We start from the raw sequence: 19,746 nt of genomic DNA on the forward strand, positions 1-19,746 counted from the left end.
CAACTTCTTGAGCCTGCCCACATTTCTTGGCTCAGGGCCCCTTTCCTCCAATTTCAAAGCCAACAATGATGGATTGAGTCTTTTTCACACTGCCATCTCTCTGGTTCTCTATATTCTTAATAAAGGCTCTGTTCTTTATAAAGGACTCATGTGATTAGATTAGACCCACCTGGAAAGTCCAGGATAATCTTCCAATCTCAAAGTCTTTAATGTTAAATACATCTGCAAAGTCCCTTGTGCCATTTAAGCAACATATTCACAGGTTCCTAGGGTTAGAGCTAGGACATCTTTGGGGGCCAGTAGTCTGCCTACTACATGGTGTGATCAAGGTTTACGTCACCACAGCAGGATGGGTCAAGGTCATATTGTCTTCTGTGTGATGTCCTGAGAAGAGCACAGATAGCATCATTTCTGGGATATTGCTGCCAAGAGTGCATGGCCTGAGTCTGGGCAAAAGGAATCACTCAACAGACCCAGTCTGAGGGACATTATACAGAATGAATACACAATACAGATACAGAATTTAAAATGTCAAGGCTGTGGAGGAGGGAAAGAGTGAGGAAATGTTCCAGATAGAAGGAAATTAAAGAGATATGACAACTAAATGCAACACACGATTCTGGATTGGGACCTGGATCAGAAAGGGAAAAGAGACGTTTGAGGAACAGTTGAGGAAATGTGAAGGGGGTCTGTGGATTGGAGGGTCGTGTCATATCCATGTTAATTTCCTGATTCAGAAGCTTGTATGGTGGGAACATAGGAAAGTTTCCTCATTTGAGGTTGGGGGTGGAAAATACACACTGGAGGATCTAAAAATGATGGTGCATCATGTTTGCAACTTCCTCTCAAATGATTCAGAAAAAGACTAATGAAGATGGAGATACATATACGTGTGTGTGTGTGTGTGTGTGTGTGTGTGTGTGCGTGTGTGTAGAGAGGGAGAGAAATGAAGAAGTAAAAGTGGTAAAATGTTAATTAACATAAAGGAATCTGGATGGAGGGGATATGGGTTCTTTAGGTTTGGAATTATTTCAACAGAAATTTAAAAACTATTGTTGTAGTATTTATGTTTATTGAAATGGAAAAATGCTTATAATTTATTTTGTAGATTATTTTTTATAATTATATGTTCGGAGTAATTTCTTCACTGTAGTGATTATTAACTTTCTCTTTATGCTTGTCTGAATTACAGGACATTTTTTAAGCTTTCAATTTTTCTAATCAGAGGAAAATAAAAGGTATTTTTATTTTGAAGTCAGTCTTTAAAAACTTCATAATTACAAATTCTTATTTACAAAATTTTTCAAGTCCCTTTGTTTTTCACAAATGGCAGGACTAAAATTACACTATGTATACAAATACATCTACGCATATAAGGTACTCATACTTACAAAAGACACAGATATAGAGACATAAAATCATCACTTACTTTAAAGTATACATTTCAATAATTTCTAAGCAATGACCTAAAGTTGTCATTATATATACTCAATTACATAATTAAGCACTCAATTACATTAATAGTCCTAAGTTTTGTAAACCAGCAGCTCAGAAAATTAAAATTCAATCCAGTGACATTTATATAACACTCTCCAGTCAACAAAGTTATTTCATTGTATCTTCAGAATCATGTTGTTTGGCTGCTACTGTTATTACACAAGAATCCACTTGTGCCTCACCCCAGACCTCTCCTCCTCATGACACAGGAGCCAGCAAAGGCCTCCTCTCACTGGATGAAGCTCGTGAGTATGAGGAGCAGTCAAGCCGTCAAGGTGGAAAAGAGCAAGAACATGCTCAACGCTTTAAGATAGCTCTTGTCCTCACTTCACACCCAGGCAGTCAGCTTGTCGTCACGATCCCCACTCAGCTTGTTTTCTGAATCCACTTCAGACAGAGGGTTCTGCTCAGCGATCTGCAGCCATCCTGTTCACCATTAAGCCCTCATCTTCATTCGTCAGTCCTAAGAAAGAGGCCTGAAACCCATGGATGTGGGGGAAGTAGGATGTTAGGTAAAGAGAAGGAGATTAAAATCTCCTAAGCAGGGTAAATGATTAAAGCAGTTTTCCCCAAATCCAAAATCATTAGCAGATCAATACCCTTACACGATAAGGAAGCATCTGCATCTCGAATTCTAGCTGTTGAAACTGGAGCTGTGCAGGTAGTGCCTAGTTGTGTAGGTATCTTATCTGGCTAGTTACATAGTACAGTTTGCAGAGGAAACTTTGTCTCTTCCATATCTCACTCACCTCTAATTTTTCAGTTTCTTTCAGTGGCCTTTACCTCTTGGTGTATCAGTTCACATCGTGATTTTCATTACTCGTGGCGGATCCGCACCAAAGCTGAGAGAATCCAGTCTGCCTGCTGCTTTGTTAGGAATCTGTGATGTCACCAATGGAGACAGGAGAGGAGATACCACAGCATTTGAAGCAAGTGGTGAGAGGAGAAAATGTTGTTCTGAATTATACCCTAGTGTCCAGCCCATTTGCTAAACCCGTTGTATACATTATAAATTGGAGGAAGATGGAGCTGGAAGGGAGTAAAACGGCTCTGCATAAGAAGGGGGAAAAGACAGACATGGAGGGAGGGAGGCGAATGTCCAGGAAGGGGAAGGCAGGAGGCCAAAAGGCCAAGTGCCAGAGAGAAAGAAAGGGAGAAACAACCAAGATCAAGGAGAGAGACAGGAGAGAAGACACACATTTATCGGGAAAATGTAATTGGAAAACCGTCCTCTGGGTATGCAGCGTCATCCATCTTCTTTCATCCCTCTCCCGCTCCCCACACAAAATTCCTCAACACTAAATTGATTACTAATAATCTTATGCAAATAGAATTTTGTTACTCATCTTCCCACTTCAACTCTTGTTCCCTCTCATCTACTCTCCACATAGCAACCAAAAGGCTTTTTTTTTTTTTTGAGGGAGATTAGCCCTGAGCTAACATCTGCTGCCAATCCTCCTCTTTTTGCTGAGAAAAATTGGCCCTGGGCTACCATCCGTGCCCGTCTTCCTCTACTTTATATGTGGGACACCTGCTGCAGCATGGCTTGATAAGCAGTGTGTGAGTCTGTGCCTGGATCAGAACCAGTGAACCCCGGGCCACTGAAGCAGAACGTGCGAACTTAAATGCTAGGCCACTGAGCCGGCCCCTGAAAGGCTATTTTTAAGACATAAAATCAAACCACTAACTCCCGTGTCTAAAACACTCCATTTGTTTCTCACCATACTCAGAACAGAAACAAAATGTCCAGCGATGGCCCCCAAAGCCCCTTATGATCTGGACCCTATACATCCCCAGGCCCAAGTCACGTCACCCTTTCCCTCACTCACTCCCCTCCAGCCACCCTAGGTCCTCTCAACCTCTTGAAAGTGCCTGGCCCCAAAAGTGCTATTCTAAACCAGACAAACTGTGCTTACAGGGAAGCAACCTACAAAGATCAGGACTTCCAGAAGCCCATGGAAAGGCTGAGATGCCAGTCAATGAGGAATGTTCTATCCTGGGAGGCAGACCCTTATGACATCAGACCAACATCTGTTATTCTACTGTCAATATTTGAGAAAATTAAGTGGACAACTGCATAATTTTTCCCCTGCTCTGAGTGCTATGGGACCCACCCGATCATCATTCAGGTGAGACTGCAAAGCTAGCCCCAGACTCCTGGCAATAAATAGAGTGTCATGGTTAATAACACGAGTTTGATTTAGACAAGCGAGGTTTGAAATCTAGCTTTACCACTTAGAGGCTGCATTACTTATGCGAATCACATAGTCTCACTGAGCCTCAATTTTCTACACTGCAACGTGGTAACTATTTGAACTTTGGGCAAGTTGAGTTAGAAAAAGCCTATAAAGCCCTTTCTCATACAATCACTGCTAAATCCTGAACAGCCACTAAACAGAACTGTAGTCTTGGCTTTTATTTTTATTTTTACAAACTTCATAGGTGCAGGAGTTAAAAGATTGGTCAGCAGGGAAAGAGCCAGCAAAGCAATCAACTTCTCGTTGATCAGGACTGTGTTAGACTTTGCCCAAAGCCTCTGAAAAACCTGGTGCAGTGCTGGGTACACGGTGGGGCAATGTTTCTCAAGTGAGGCACATAAACCCCTGACAAATCAGAAACATTCATCGTGTGGCACATTCCTGATATCTATCCAAGACCTCTCGTCCAGAATCCCTGGTGTTGAGGGCGGGGATGGACATTTTAAGCTTCCTAGGTGATTTTTACTGCACACATACGTCGACAGCATATAAGTTGCGCTCAAACCAAAACTGAATAATTTATTGAACAACAGAATCTACAATTCTGATCCCACATGCAAACAATCTCCACTTGGCTTAGCATCTTTTTAAAAATCTTCCTCCAAAACAAAAACAATATATTAGATATTTTTTCAAAAAAGAAGTACAATGAACAAAAGGTCAAGGGTTGCTGAGATATTTATTTCAAACCCCTAGAGACTTCCTCTTTGACATTCCAGAGGCTCTCAATGGGCCTCTAACTGGGACATTATATAACCCATGCTCATTAAAATCCCTTCTTCCAGAGACCTACCTCCACAGTGCAGGTTCTATCAGGTGGAGGCTTAGAGCTCATTTATAGAATTAACACAGCACCCTCTCTCAGCACGTCATCACTCTTAACCACCCTATATCTCTGTAGTAAAGAATATGACTCCATTTTTGGTGTTTGATTGCTGACAGCTTTCAAGTCACGTCATTCCCTTCTCCTTCTGCCCCACCTCTGGACAAGCTGATAAGAAAGCCTGGGTGCTTCTTCCTTTGGCGCCAGCAGGAAGCTCAAATCATGCAAGCCCCAGAACACATGAGGGAACATAGAGATCCAAGCCACTCACTCCTCTTTGCTCACTCAAGCCATTTTGGGACCTGCTTGGGAGTTTGCCTCGCTCTCCCTGGAAAGTTTCATTATGTGAGTGGTAAATCTTTTCATACTCTCTTAGTGTGTGTGTGGCATCATCAGTCTAGATACCCGAACCAAATTTTGGGTGATGGGAGGCCCATCTTGTAGCCTTGGACTATCTGAAAAATAACCTGTAGACTATCTGAAAAATGGCAGTAGCCTTTTAACCCATCTCCGTAGCTGGTTTCTCTGTCTGGTTTGCACACAATGAGAGATTCATCTCCCCGACATGCTGCTCTGTTTTTGTCACTTCTCCACTTAAGGTTAGAATTAAAGCTTTTCAATTATTTCCCTACAAAATCAAGTTCTAAAACCTTAGCCTGGCATCTAAGGCCCATAATTTTAATTCAATTTATCTTTCTAAACTTGTCTCCTCTACTATTTTTCAAAAACCCTGTTCTTTAGCCAAATAGCTGAACCACTGATTCCCAAAGGAATTTTAATGTCTGACTTGTATTTATAATTGGCCTTGTATGTTCTTTTCCATTGTTGTCTTAAAGTATTACTTATATCTTATGATGTTATTTAAGCTTTCAATTCTTAACAATTTTCCTCTACAAGATTTTAAGAAGCCAGGAAACTTCTTTGTTCTTCCCATAGGACTTAAGGCAAAGCCTGGCATGTCATATGTGCTTAATGAATATTTATTCTTCTGATTTGATTTTACAAAGAGTCATAAATCTACTCCAGGATTTCTCAAGGGCAAATATTAAAACAAAGGATGATTTTTGATGTGAACTTTTCAGCCAAATTTTATGTTTTAATGGTGCATGACTTTCTGGATTGGGTTTGGGAAAATATTTTTTCATATAAAAATGAAATGCATCTGTCCTTTAGTCTGTTGTATTAAACAAGTTTGAACTTTTCTCACTGTTGTAACTTATCAAAGATAACATTTGCTTAGGCTGAATTATTAAATCAATTGGCTTGCTTCAAATGTACTGATTTTTACAGGAATTTTTGCAATCATAAGCTTTTAGTACAGATTTTAATCATTCAATTAGCACTAGTAGGCGCCTTATTGCTAAAAAGTGCAACCTGCTAATTTTTTTCCCCATTGCATTGGTGTTCACAGGGGCCTACACAACAGGGACTCATGACTCCTTCAAAAGAGCATTTCTCTTCTTTAAAACCTCCATCCAGTCTTCTTCCTGAACAGATAATAACTCAAGGAGAAAGACTTGGGGCATCACAGCTCTCTCAGTAACAACCGTAGTCATGCCAGTAAAGCTTCCATCACAAACACATAGGATATGTTGTGGTATCCAAGGAAATTCTGAACTATTTATGAGAAGGCCAAGAAATACAGGTGGCTCACATTTCCCTTAAACTTGGTTCGATGCAAAGAAAAGAATGTCCAGCCTTCTACAATCTAGAAGCTACTTGAACAATATTTGTACCAATGCCTTTCTCAAAATCCTCCTAACAATGTCTAAAACCAGGTTCTGTTCTTTTTATTAGACAACTTGCTCAATAAAGCCAGGTGAATCTATAGACTTCTGCACATAACGGTCTGGGAGCTGGGTGCTGCAGATTAGAAAAGCAAAAGACTGTCTTAAGAAATGCTTTGGATCACATCCTTGGACTTCTTCAAATATTTTTGAGAACCATATTAAAGCTTGACTTGCCTGTTTGTGCTGTGCTTCTGTAAATGTGACACTGCTTGGGGACTGGACCTCATGGGCGTAGCTTTATAAATACTGTGTCAGCTCCAAACTCTAACTTCTACAGCACTTTGTCAGTTTCTCTGTTACAACCTCAGCTGCCATTCACTAAAAAGCTAATATACATACACAACACTCAAGACATTCTTGGGTGTCCAGGCTTTTCCCCACCTCACTGAACACTCTTCATATGTCTCGTTCCCTTTAATTAAGTGCAATTCCCTTCATTCTCTTTGCTCACTCATAACTCCTACAAACGGCCTCACATGTCTGAAATAATTTCCATTCAGCTACCCTCCTCCACATTCCTCACCTTTAAATGCTCCATGTATTTGGATAGTCTGAAAAATCTCAAAATTTCTGAAGTCTCCTAAGCGGAGTTTTATATCCAGATCTATTAGTTTGGTACTCTCAAACATACATATTTTCATCCTATCGCATACTTTTTCTAACTGTGTAAAATTGATCTTAGCAGCATCTAAATCTGGCAATGGCAGACTATCCATTATTGATGCTAAATAAATCTTCATTCATGATAGTGGAAGCTAACAAGGCTGTTATCTGAGATAAGGCTGTGCAATTCACCAGCAATGGCACCTGAGCAACATGTCACTAAGCTCCCTCAATTGCTAAGATTTATTTCATTCTTAAAAGAAAAAAATGCAGCCTAATTTTGCAGCTGCACAAAGCAAAATGGTGAAAGAAAACATTATCACAGATTAGAGTCAAGTTTCTTGATGTATCTGTATTTTTTAGAATATCTAGAATCACCACTTATGCCTTGTTGTAACAAAAGGAACATTTATGTGTAAAGTATGGAAATAATTCTGTGAAGACTAAAAGAGGATATTTAAAATATGCTCACATACTTGAAGGGTTCCTGATAAATAAAACCTGAATGTTCCACTGATATCCCAAATTAGATTTCTAGTCTTTGCAACAAATCAGTAAAATAATCATTCCTAAATAAATACCATGTGTTCAATAATGATTATATTCTGTCATTTCTTTTGTACTTGTCCTGTAATAATCAAGCCAATAAATCCTGAACAGCCGTTTGACATATAATGTTGCCACATTTTTGTGGGGACTTGATCCTAAATATGACCAGAAAAGCCAGTCTCAAAATGTCTCCTTGGTGATGATCCACTTCTTGGTTCCCATCTTATTCATCACATTCTCAAAGGGACTTGCTACGTAGGCGCAGTGTTCTTCATCAATCAGCTAGGAGGACAGCAGTGGGGAAAGAGCAACTTTTGCGTATGTTTCAGAGACATCAGGAGCTGGTCACTCTATTTTCAGGCAAGAGCTCACTTTAAATTCTTAAATATTGACTAACCAGCTTCTAGTTAAAATGTAGATTGAACACAAGTATTTGCTTTTTTCCCTCCAGAAACCTCACTAAGAAGGCAGTAAATGTATTAAAATTTGTAAATCCACAAGTATAAAGAAAACAGGAAGAGAAATGACAACAAAATTTTGAAAGCTGCAGATCAAAGCAATGAGTGGTTACTAACCTGGAAAGCTAGAAAGAGCCCGGAAGTGGTTTGAGCTGGGGAAGCCTTAAGGTAACTCCGGAAATAAGAAATGCACATTACAAAACCACAGAAACTCTCCATAATTGGGGCATCCATGATCTCTGAAAGCAGGGGTTCAAGTGAAGCTGAAAGGCGGGAGCGTAGTTGAAAATTTGTATAAGAAACAATCAATCTCCTGGGTTTCCTCCCCAAGGCTGTTGAGTCAAATGACCACCTCTTCCCCCACCATGAAAGAAAAAAAAATGTTTGCTCACTGGAGAGGTTGAACCGGAGAGACTCCAGCCTCACCTCACCACACATCTTAAAGGACAACTGTAGTAAAAACAGGGAGAACAGACCAAATGTGAAACTTCTGGAATGTGAACCATTCCCACCCCCACCCCAGCCCCTTCTCCCACTCAGTCCCAGAATGCTGACAGGAACTCATAACCCTCAGGCATAAAATTGGAGGATTCACTTCTAGAGAAACTGACCCAGCAAAAAGACCTACAGCTCTTGACAGCTTGGGTGCCTTTAAGAAAACGCTCAGCCAGATTATCTTAGACTGAAGCCCACTACTCAGCAAGGCCCATCCACTCATTGAGAGTTTATAAGCAACCTGTTTTGGTACCTTAAATATAAGCACACAGCCAATAATAACACAGAATATGAAGAAGACCTATGATATGAAGAACGTAGACCAAAACAGAACAAATAGAATGAAAGGAATCAGAGAAAAGAGAGGCATTGAATGAAACAGAAGAAAACTTCAAACGAAAACCATAACAAATCCTCATAATCCTCAGAGAAATAAAAAGCATCCCAAATAATATTTACAAGGGAATAATAGTGTAACTAATGAATACTGGTCTAACAAAAATTATGTTGAGAAAATGTGAGAACTAAATTATCCTCCATAGTAGGAAGTTAGTAGATAACATCTAAAGCTGAAAATTAAGAAATAAAACTAGAAGCATATTATTGAAAATACAAAATTAAATACCAGAAGAAAGCTAAAAGACTTGAGAGAGATTGCTTCTTGAAATGAGATTTAGTGGTAAAAAGAGGTGGAACAAGAGACCATTGGTTTTCACTGAAAGCCTTACAGAACTACAGTCATGTGCTGCTTCACGTCGGGGATACATTCTGAGAAATGGTTCGTTAGGGGATTGTGTCACTGTGCAAACATCATAGAGTGTACTTACACAAACTTGGGTGGTATAACCCATTACATACCTAGGCTATATGGTACTAATCTTATGGGACCACGGTCATATATGTGGTCCGTCGTTGACTGAAACGTCAGTATGTGGTGCATGACTGTATTTGACTATTTAAACTGTGTACGGATGTAACTAAACTATGCACATATGTAACTTTGAATAAAAGTAAAGTTAAATATAAAAAATTAGAAAATGTGCTAGCTACAACTTACTGAAAGATAATTGTAAAGAAAGAAGAGTTTAATTAGAACTGATTCTAAAATGTATATGGAGATGCTAAGTATCTAGAACAGTAAAGACAAGACATGAATACTTTTTATAAAGCTTCATAATTAAGATAATGTAGTACTGGCATAAAGACAGACAGATAACACAATGAAACAAAGTAGAATAAAGGAAAAGATCTGTATATATAGTCATCTGATTTACAACAGAAGCACCATAGTAATTTAGGAGCAAATGATAGAAATTTTCAATAAATGTTGCTGCAGTAATTGGATATCTATGTGGGAGGAAAATGAACCTTGACTCTACCTCACGCCATATACAAAAATTAATTAGACATGAATTACAGATCTAAAAGTAAAAAATAAAACTTTTAGAAGAGAACAGAATAATAGATTTGTGAACTTGAGATAAGATTTGAATAGTACAAGAAAAGCGCTAAATATAAAATAAAAGATAAATTAAATTTCATCACAATCAAGAACTTCTATTAATCAAAAGACATCACTAAGAGAGTTAAAAGACAAATCACAGACTGAGAGAAGATGTTTGCAACACGTATCTGACAAAAGGATTATATTTAGAGTATATAAATAACTGCAAATCAGTAATAAAAAGATAGGCAATCCAATTTAAATAATGGGCAAAAGACTTGAGTAAGAACTTTACAAAATGGATATCCAAAATATCAATAATTATTTGGGGGAAAAAATGCTCAATTTTATTATTCATTAGGATAATACAAATTAAAACCAAAATGGATACTACTCTATACTCACCAGAATGGCTAAAATTTAAAAGACAGGTAACAGCAAAAGTTGGTGAAGATGCGGGACAACTGGAATCTTCAAATGTTGCTAGTGGAAATTTAAGTCGTATAAATGCTTTGGAAAATTGTTTGGCAGTATCTATGTGCCTATCTTACAACCCAGCAATTCTACTCTTAGGTATACACACAAAAGGAATAAATGCATACATCCACCAAAAGACGTATACAAGAATGCTCATAGCAAATGTATTCATTACAGTAAAAACATTAAAACAACCCAAATCTTCATTAGCAATGGAATGGATAAATAAACTATGGTATTTTCATACAATGGGATACTGAATAGGAATAAAAAAGAACAAATCGCTATTATATGTAAGAATGTGGATGGATCTCACAGACATAATGTTGAGTGAAAGAAGCTGGATACAAATGAGTACGTATACTATGACTCCATTTATATAAGGTGTGCAGCAAAACTAATTTTTCCTGATAGAAGTCAGAGTGATTACCTCTGAGGACAGAGGTATTCACTGGAAAGGAGCACAAAGAAACCTTCAGAGATACTGGAAATATTCTGTATCTTAATGTGGTTTGTGGATCCATAAGTATGTTCATAAATAAAAATTCACAAACTGTACACCTAAGATTCACGCACTTTACTATATATGTTATACCTCAACAGAAAAGGAAAGTTTGTTTGGGGAATATCCTCTCATATCCTCTTTAAAGTCCTTCACCTCCCTCTGGGGACGCCTATCACCACTACCTCTGGTTTCCAGTAACCCCAGTGCACCCTGTTTACTCCTGGAGTCCAAACTGGAAGCAGGTTCCCAGCTGTTCAGCCAGTGATTTTTCCAGAGTCACAACAATAAACACCCTCTTTCCCCAACCACCAAAAGTTGGAGCTTACCCATCTCAAGCTTAACCGTTTCATAAATATACACTGTGCCAGACATCCTGGCCCTGCAGCCGCCCTAAGTAAAATGCTTGTTCCTAGAGAAGGCGCATATTTTTAAGATTCCATTCTGTCATCTTACTCCACATTCTAAGCTTGCTGAAGTCGTCCTCCCCACCCCTTACCCCAAAAAAAAGAACAAAGGAAGAAAATAAAGAAAAAAGAAAGGGAAGATGGCTCTGTAAATTTCTGATCTTTTTCTCCCCTGGTGGCACAAATTTTGTTTTCTTTCTCTTTTTATAATTTTCATATTTTTTTCTGCTTCTCTCTTTCCTTTACACTATTTTTATTCCTTCTTTGCTCTCTAGCTATTTCTCTCATACTTTAATAAGACATAGGAAGAATGGGATAATACTAGAATGAGTTTTTAAAAATTAATAGACTTTTAAGAGTAGCTTTAGGTTTACAGAAAAATCGAGCAGAAAGTACAGAGAGTTCCCATATACTTCCTTTCCAAGACCCCCCGCCTTCCACCCACAGTTTCCGTATTATTAACATCTTGCATTGGTGTGGTATAATTGATGAACCAATATTGATACATTATTATTAACTAAAGTCCATAGTTTACGTTAGGATTCAGTCTTTGCGGTGCATAGTTCTATGGGTATTGACACATGCATAGTCATGTGTCCACCAGTATCATAGAAAATAGTTTCTCTGCCCTAAAAATGACCTGTGTGCCACCTGTTCCTCTCCCTTGCCACCACCCCCACTGAGCCCCTGGGAACCTCTGTTCTTTGTACTCTCTCTATAGTTTTATCTTTTCCAGAGTGGATTCATATAGTATGTAGCCTTTCAAACTGGCTTCCTTCACTTGCAATATGCACTGTTTCTTCCATGTCTTTTCATGGCTTTATAGCTCATTTCTTTTCATTGCCAAGTAATAGTCCATTGACTGGGTTACCACCATTTTTTTATCCATTCATCTGTTGAGTTAACATCTTGGTTGCTCCCAATTTTGTCAAGTAGAATTAAAAGTGCCATAAATATTGGTGTGTGAGTTTCTATGTGGAAGTTAAGTTTTCACCTCATTTGGGTAAATACCTGGGAGTGTGGATCATATGGTAAGATTGTGTTTAGCTTTGTCATAGAATAATTTTTTAAACATTCTAAAAATAAAGAAATGAGGCACTTCTTCAGAATAGGACATTGGAAATACCCTTTCTTCTGTTGCTACTCTAGTCTTGCTCAATAATAGGTCTCACAATAGTTAATATTTTTGCATTTTAACCTCTACACTTCTTCTCTTGAAGGATCCTCTGAACTCCCCTGTACAACAAATTAGAATCAAGTAGACCCATGAGGTGAGGGAGAGAACCAAAATGCCTTGGACTAAATTCCATAGGTAAGATGCCTATCTTTTTCTTGAGTTAATGAGTTTTGAAATGAGATAGGTCAAGTTTAACTCCAAGATCTGCTACTTATTCTCTTTGTAGCAGTTACTTAATCTCCCACAGCCTCAGTTTCCCATCCATATATCGGTGATTAACAGCATAATGGCGTCAGAGAAAGGATTTGATGAGCTGGCATATGCAAAGCACGTAGGACAGAACCAGGTGTATGGGAGATTCCCAACAAAAGTTTATTTCCCCCCTTTGATTAAGACTATTGGAATACCACGCTACATTCTCCCTCCCCACTTCAATGGAGTAATACCAGCGGATAACATACCTCCTCTCAGGAGACCAGGAAATCTCCTCTGATAAGACTTCCAACTGAATTCTTGAAAAGTCTTGAAAAGACTTCTAAGAAAGAGTGACATTCTGTGGTGGTTATTAAAAGTAGGATGAAAATAGACCTCGGCAGCTCTCTTAATGGCTTTACTCCTTAATGTTCTTTAATGTATTACCTTCTCTGGAGTATTTGCATTTTAAAAGAGGATTCCAGAAGATAATATAAAGGCATTAGTGCCCAGCTGAATTTTACTCAATCTTGTGGTTCATTCCCCTTAACCTGCCAGAGGAAATACCAATCTTTCTGCAACATAGCCTAACTTGTCCACAGAATTCAACTCAGATTCTTCAAACAACAATGGAATGTGGGGTCGTCCTTCCTACAAGGACTACAAATTTCGAATGAAAGGAACATAATATTGAAATTGCTCAGAGCCTTCTGAAAAGCAAGACTGCTGTTTTTTATGGGTATGAGTGTAAAAATCATTTTTTGTGGAAATATATCTATCTTTAGAGGTGTTAGCCCTAGCTACTACAAGGAGTATCCAATCAAAGTTAAGTGACTTCACAGAGATCAAAAGTGCTGAGATATGCTTATCATATCTAGGATGTGTCAGATTTTTTAGAGCTAGCTCTGCACTTTTAGTATCATAATAAATGCTGTCTCCCTTTTCTTTCCCTAGATGATTACCAAGGGATTAAAAGCTTTTTAAACACACCAATGTTATGACCTTCTGTCAGTCATAGATCCCAATATCCTTTCCCCAAGACAATTCACCCTCCCAATTCTCAAGGTTTTATTTGCATCATAGAGCCAGTATTTTCTCTTCCTCAGCAGAGGGTGGGACCCGTGTCTTATTTGTCCAGATAGTTTGTAGCATGGAGCCTTGTGTACATGGTGTTGAATATCCATTGACAAATGTCATAGCCTTATTGTAAAACAGGAAATTAAAGATGAAAATCCTCTCTTTACATTGTGATTACCAGGCCAGTGGTTAATAATTTTCATTTTACAATTTGCTATACAACAGGACTATGTGGTAGTATTAAAAATAATTACAACAAACTCCGACATTCTTAAGAGATATGTCCTAAGATATTTACAAATTCCCAAAATCACACATACCATTTATAGCACAGAATTTTTCCCATAAAGTTCAGTCAAGTATCACTTAAAACTTTTAACTGACCCCTTAAGACCTTTATAAATCTATAAACAGAGGACTAGAGTCATTTATAAAGCTAATAATATAAATTCTGTCTGGAAAATTTATTGAAATAGTTTGTGAATTACCTTTCTGTATTTCCTTATGGTGCAGATAGTAAAAGCATTCATATCATGGATCTAATCCACTTCCAATGTGGAATTTCCACTCCATAATTTATCCCCAGCTCCTATTTTTCCTTATAAGCATCACTATTTCTTAGATTTCTTAACTTTCTCTTTACTTCCATGCCAACACTATTCAGTGGTTGGTTTGAGTTGTTTGGTTTTTTCTGTTTGTTCCTCTGGTTATCAGGGGCATTTTCCATAAGATGCAGAGACTTTCTTGCTTCACAAAAGGTGGGTGGATGGGAAGATAAGCTAAAAACCATAAAGTCAGGCTGAGATGAGGATGTTTGGCACTGGATAGGCTCCCACCCCAGGAAAGTGACTCACTCCTGCCAACTAGCCTCCTCTCAGTGTGTGGGATTCAATATGTACCTTGACAAAATTCAGACGACTATATTATGTGGACCATTGGAGCTACTTAGCAATAGTCATAACCATACATGTTAATTCTCTAACTGCCAAAGATCTTATAATGATTCTTTTAAAACTCCAATATAATTTGTGAATATACGGCCTTTTAGAGAGAGAGAGATGGAAAGAAGGCTAAATTAGTGAGCCTTCTTATGAGTAAGGAACTGGGTTACTTGCTTTATTCTCTAGAGACATGACATCATTTAATTCTCCCAGCAACTTTATGAGGTAGGTATATTATTCCTATTTTCACAAGGAACTAAAGCTCCGAGAAGATTTAAACTTACCCAACATTACACAACGAATAATTGGCCTGGAAATAAATCAAAGCTGGGTCTGTTTGACACAACAATGTTATTTTCACTGGAAACTTACTGCTCAAAATTTCCTCAGACCACAGCAATACCGTCACCTGGGAGGTTGCAGAAAATTCAGAATCTCTGAGAAATTTTAACTAGTTTATAGATAATTATAAATTGAGGTCTACCAAATCATAACTGCCTAGGAAAGAACAGGAAACTAAGAAACTGAGACACAGGCTGAACACATTGACCAAGTCGAACTTACTCCTTAATTAGGTAATCTAACCTTCGAATCTGTTCTTCCTCCCTGGGAACTTTGTACCCCATCCTCAGGTTGTTTTAGATTCCCTCTTCTGAACATACTCCTCTACTATTCTTTCCCGTCTCAATTAGTGACATGGCCCCAATTGTTCAGGCCTATCCTAGGAGTCATCTTTAATTTTTTAATTTTCATTGTCCTGCATGTAATCCATCACAACTTCTTTTAGATTCACCTCCAAAATAAATACCAAAAGACAACCATACTTTGTCACCTCTACCCTTGTCTAAAACACCTCATCTCTTTCCTGGGTGATTACATGGTCTCATAACTCACTATTCTTTCTTATTCTACTCTTCAACTCCTGCAAGCCATTCACTATACAGAAGTCAAAGCAATATTTTTAATTATTTCTAATACTTTCTTCTTGTATTTAGAATAAAGTTCAAACTCCATGATCTGGCCACTCTTTCTGCCAGCTTCTTTCTCATTTACCATGCTTGAGTTAACACCGGCCTTCCTTCTTTTTCTGGAATATGTCAAACTCATTCTCTCCTCAGGGTTTTCATACTTCCCTCTGTCTGGAATGCTAACCTCCAGAGCTTTCTCTGCCCTTTCTCATCATTGACACATCCATTTAAACATCAACTTCTCAGAGGAGCCTTACCTGACCAACTTAACTACAGCAGCCCCTCCTGATATCTGATATTTATTCCTTACCCTGTTTTATTTTTTTCATAGTACTGTTTCAGGTTGGGCTCCCCGGGAACCAGAGACTGAGGAGTGGTTTTGCATGTAGGCAGATTATTAGAGTTTCTCTTGACCAACACCTGAGGAAGGGAAGGAAAATAAGAGGATTGGGCAAAGGGAGAAGATGGCTACAACTACAGTCTCAGCAAAGGCCTCAGCCAACCCCACAGTTAAGTTCTGAAACTGCAATGGCCCTTTAGAGATATACCAAGTTTCAGCAAGAGGTGACAAGATTTTATATCCTCCCACCAACCAGTTCCTGGAGGCCAGCTGGCCCAAAGAGGTGCAGCAGCTCTCTTCAGTTGAGACAATTCCAAAGACAGCTGACAGCTAAAGTTACCTGTTTGTAGTACACCTGGCATCTTGAGGAGCACATTTTTTTGTACTGAATGAGGATCTGGGTAGTACCTCACAGAGTTCATGAAAATCCACCCTTTGAATCCATTGCTTTGTGCACCGTCTGGAAGCAGCTTTGTTAGGATGCTGGTGTATCTCTTTCTCAGGTAAAACTTACTGAGGTTTAGTGGCGTGAAATACAGCCCCAGCCACTGCAGCCAGTGTTGGGATCTCAAGCGAAACTCATTGTGTCCCTCCTCTGTCACCCATTGTATATTCTCCTCAACCTTATCTAGCACCTCCATGGGTCTATGTGTCTTACCTGCTAGCATGAACCAGACCAGAGGGATCTGAGCTCCTAATCACCATGTCCTTCTCTGACTAAGGCTTCTAAACTGTCAAAATTGGGCAAAGCAATACCAAGAGGCACCTAAAAAATCACTTGGGTACCAAATACATTCTTCCTTGCCTCCCTTGTATAACAGTCTCCCAATCTTCTCCTGATGCCAAGAGGCAGCACCTTCTTGCCTGTTGGAGCCCACAATGCTCAGGAGTGAGCTGTAGCTTATAGTTTAATAGGACTCTTGCTGTGTCCTCTGGTGAATGCATTCCCCTTTTGAGAACCAGGACCACTAAACCCACAGAATGCTAAGATGCAAGGAGAGGAAGACAAATTCTCCAAGCAGCTAACTGGGAGTAATGGTAAGCAGAGCCATTCCAGCCTCCATCCCTTGATTCCTGGACCCATGTATTCTACCTATTGAGGGTGCAGCATCATCTAAAATTCACTGATATCAAGTACACACTGTAACCTTGGTGATTACCCCTACCGCTTCCTGACAAGGTATAATCTCAAAGCTGCTACCTCAGCTATAATTTGAAAGTACCACTCCATCACTCTGCCAAGCCAGCAGCCTCTGGTGATACAGTATGTGATAGCACAAGTAGGTCTCAGTCATGTACCCACTCCTGCATCCCCTTTTATTTAAAGTGGGTACCTAACTCTGAGGCAGTGTGTGAGGTATCCTATGCCCAGAGACTAAATGTTCTGTAAGTCCTCAAACAGTGGTGCTGGCTGAAGCCACATGGGAGGAAAACGCAAACTCAAACTCAGAATATATTTCTATTCCCGTCAAAATGAACCACTGTCCTTTCCAGGATGGAAGAGGTCTAATGTGGTTAACTTGCCACCAAGCGTTTGGTTGGTATCCTCAAGGGTTGGTGCTATACTGAGGACTTGGCATTGGTCTCTGCCGCTAGCCAGTTGGACTTCTGTTGGGTCCATGCACAGCATCCATCTCCGCCACCAGGGATGGTGTCTTTATTCCTGGCTAGGTAGCAGAAAATCTTGACCCCCAATTCTAATTCAGTGTCTGTTTTCTTGGTCCCCTGCTGGTAGTAACTGTTGTTGGTCAGGGCTCCCAAGGAGTAGACTGAGGCAGAGATTAGTAAGCAGGAAGTTTATAAGGGAGTGTTTTTGGGTCCCTGCCTATGGAAGGGAAGGAAACAAGATTGGACAAAGGAAGAAGTTGAGCTATGTTGTAGTCTCAACAAAGGCCTCAGCTGACCCTACAGAAAGCTGGTATGGATCTTCAGGGTCCCTGAGATAAGGTAAGGGGTCCATCCTTTATACCTCTATGTTGACTAGTTTTTGGATATAGACTACCCGATAAAGGGAACACGACCTTGGGCAAGGTGACTCTCTTTAGGTAAGGTAATTCCCAAAGAAGGCTGAGAAGTGAGGGCTGTCTGTTGATGGCATTACCACTGGCGGGGGACAGAAGAACATTAGACCTGAAGAGGTATCTGGGAAAGTCATCAGAGTTCATTACAAGCATGTTTCATTCTCTGAAATTATTTTAATTTAAAAAGAATGTTATTTCATTTATTAAATATCTCCCTCAATTAAAACTAAGCATTGTGAGGACAGATACCTTACCTTTCTGGTGTGTAGTAGGTAGGTTCTCAACAAATAATTGCTGAGTTGTGAATGAATGAATTTTTTAAAACTTATAACTTCTATCAAAATAAGCAAAGATAATATATAAAATGTTATTTAAGGGAGCAATCTCACTGTTAAATTGGGGATTCTTTTGTGTGTTTTTTCTTTTTCTTTTCTTTCTCTCTCTCTTATTTATTTTTTTTGGAATTCAAAGCCAGAATACAAAGGTCTAGAGAAGTCACAACCAAATACTTCAAGATCACTTGTTTTTTTGGATGTCATCCACAGAGTAGTAGATATTAGAAGGAAAGAAGTAAAGAAGGAAGGAAGGAAGGAAAGAGAGAGAGAGAAAGAAAGTAAAGGAAATAATCTTGGGAATAAGTTTGCCTGCCACTGGAGGAATTACTATGTAGTGGTAATGGTATGAGAAAAAATAAACTAAATTGAAGTATTTTGATGTGTCTATGTGGCATATACCTGGGGGAGCTAGTTGCTCCCAGCAGCCCCTGCAGTGAAGCCTAGACCACATCCCTTGCATCTGGAGCCATGATAATTTTAACACTCACCTTTTTGAGGCAAGGGCTGGGACACTGCTGTTGTCAGACGGAACACATTTTGGAGCAAGTTCTTTCTTCAGCCTGGGACAAAGTTTTAGGAGTGAACTGGCAACTCTATTGGAACCAACACAAGCTTCAAAACATGATGGAGGAGAAAAACAAAAATCAGATTTTGAAGACTGGAATTTCCGGAGCAATGTAGACCTCATGGGCTGTGGTTCCAGGCACCGAAGGCTTATCATATTAAAGTATATGGAAGGTTCTGGGCCTCTGTTGATATTGACTCTGTTTTACTCCAATCTCAAGTTACATTTTAAATGAAACCAAAGGAAAAATTATATTCTTTCAATTCATTTATTAATTGTGTGCATTTGACAATGAGATAAAAAGCCTGATACCAACTTATTGCCAAAAGCCAAATGGAACTGAGGTTAAATTTTATATATACTTGCCTAAAGAAAACTACATAAAAATATAGTTAATATTTTATGTCTAGAACTATCTATTTACATTTTTATATATAGATATATAAGAATACATCAGATGTCAGCTGATTTCCGGATAGTGAAGTCTGTAATATTCTATTGCAAATAATATTTTTCAAAAACACAATTTTTACTCAATTGCTAGATCAGTCTATCCAAAATACACTTTAATAAAGGCATGAGATATGTGGAAAAACAAGGAAGAAAAATCCATGAAAACCACTAATGCCAAAATCAAACTGAAAAGTCAAGGCAAGCCAAAGTCTGCAAGGGCACACATATGTGAGCAAGCTGAAGTGGTCAGCTAGATGCCATGAAACAGCTCTCGGCTCAGTTGCAAGGTCCAGTATAGGACTTTCTTGTCTACCCTGTTCTTTCTTCTTTGGTTTTTGCGCGAACCTACATAAATACATTCCTTATCTAGAAGG

General features: G+C 38.9%; 1 long non-coding RNA gene across 1 annotated transcript in view; it reads right to left on the minus strand.

The window, feature by feature from the left end:
* Window positions 1–1,059: 1,059 nt before the first annotated feature.
* The window catches only part of LOC139076349 (uncharacterized), a 39,210-nt gene continuing 20,523 nt past the window's right edge, over window positions 1,060–19,746 (minus strand). The window contains exons 2-4 of the long non-coding RNA XR_011527876.1: window positions 18,843–18,966; window positions 2,247–2,377; window positions 1,060–1,973 (exon numbers count right to left, since the gene is read on the minus strand). This is a non-coding gene — a long non-coding RNA (uncharacterized lncRNA). The remainder of the gene's footprint in view (window positions 1,974–2,246; window positions 2,378–18,842; window positions 18,967–19,746) is intronic.

The sequence above is a fragment of the Equus przewalskii genome, chromosome 16, assembly GCF_037783145.1.
Source record: "Equus przewalskii isolate Varuska chromosome 16, EquPr2, whole genome shotgun sequence".
Lineage (NCBI taxonomy): Eukaryota > Metazoa > Chordata > Mammalia > Perissodactyla > Equidae > Equus > Equus przewalskii.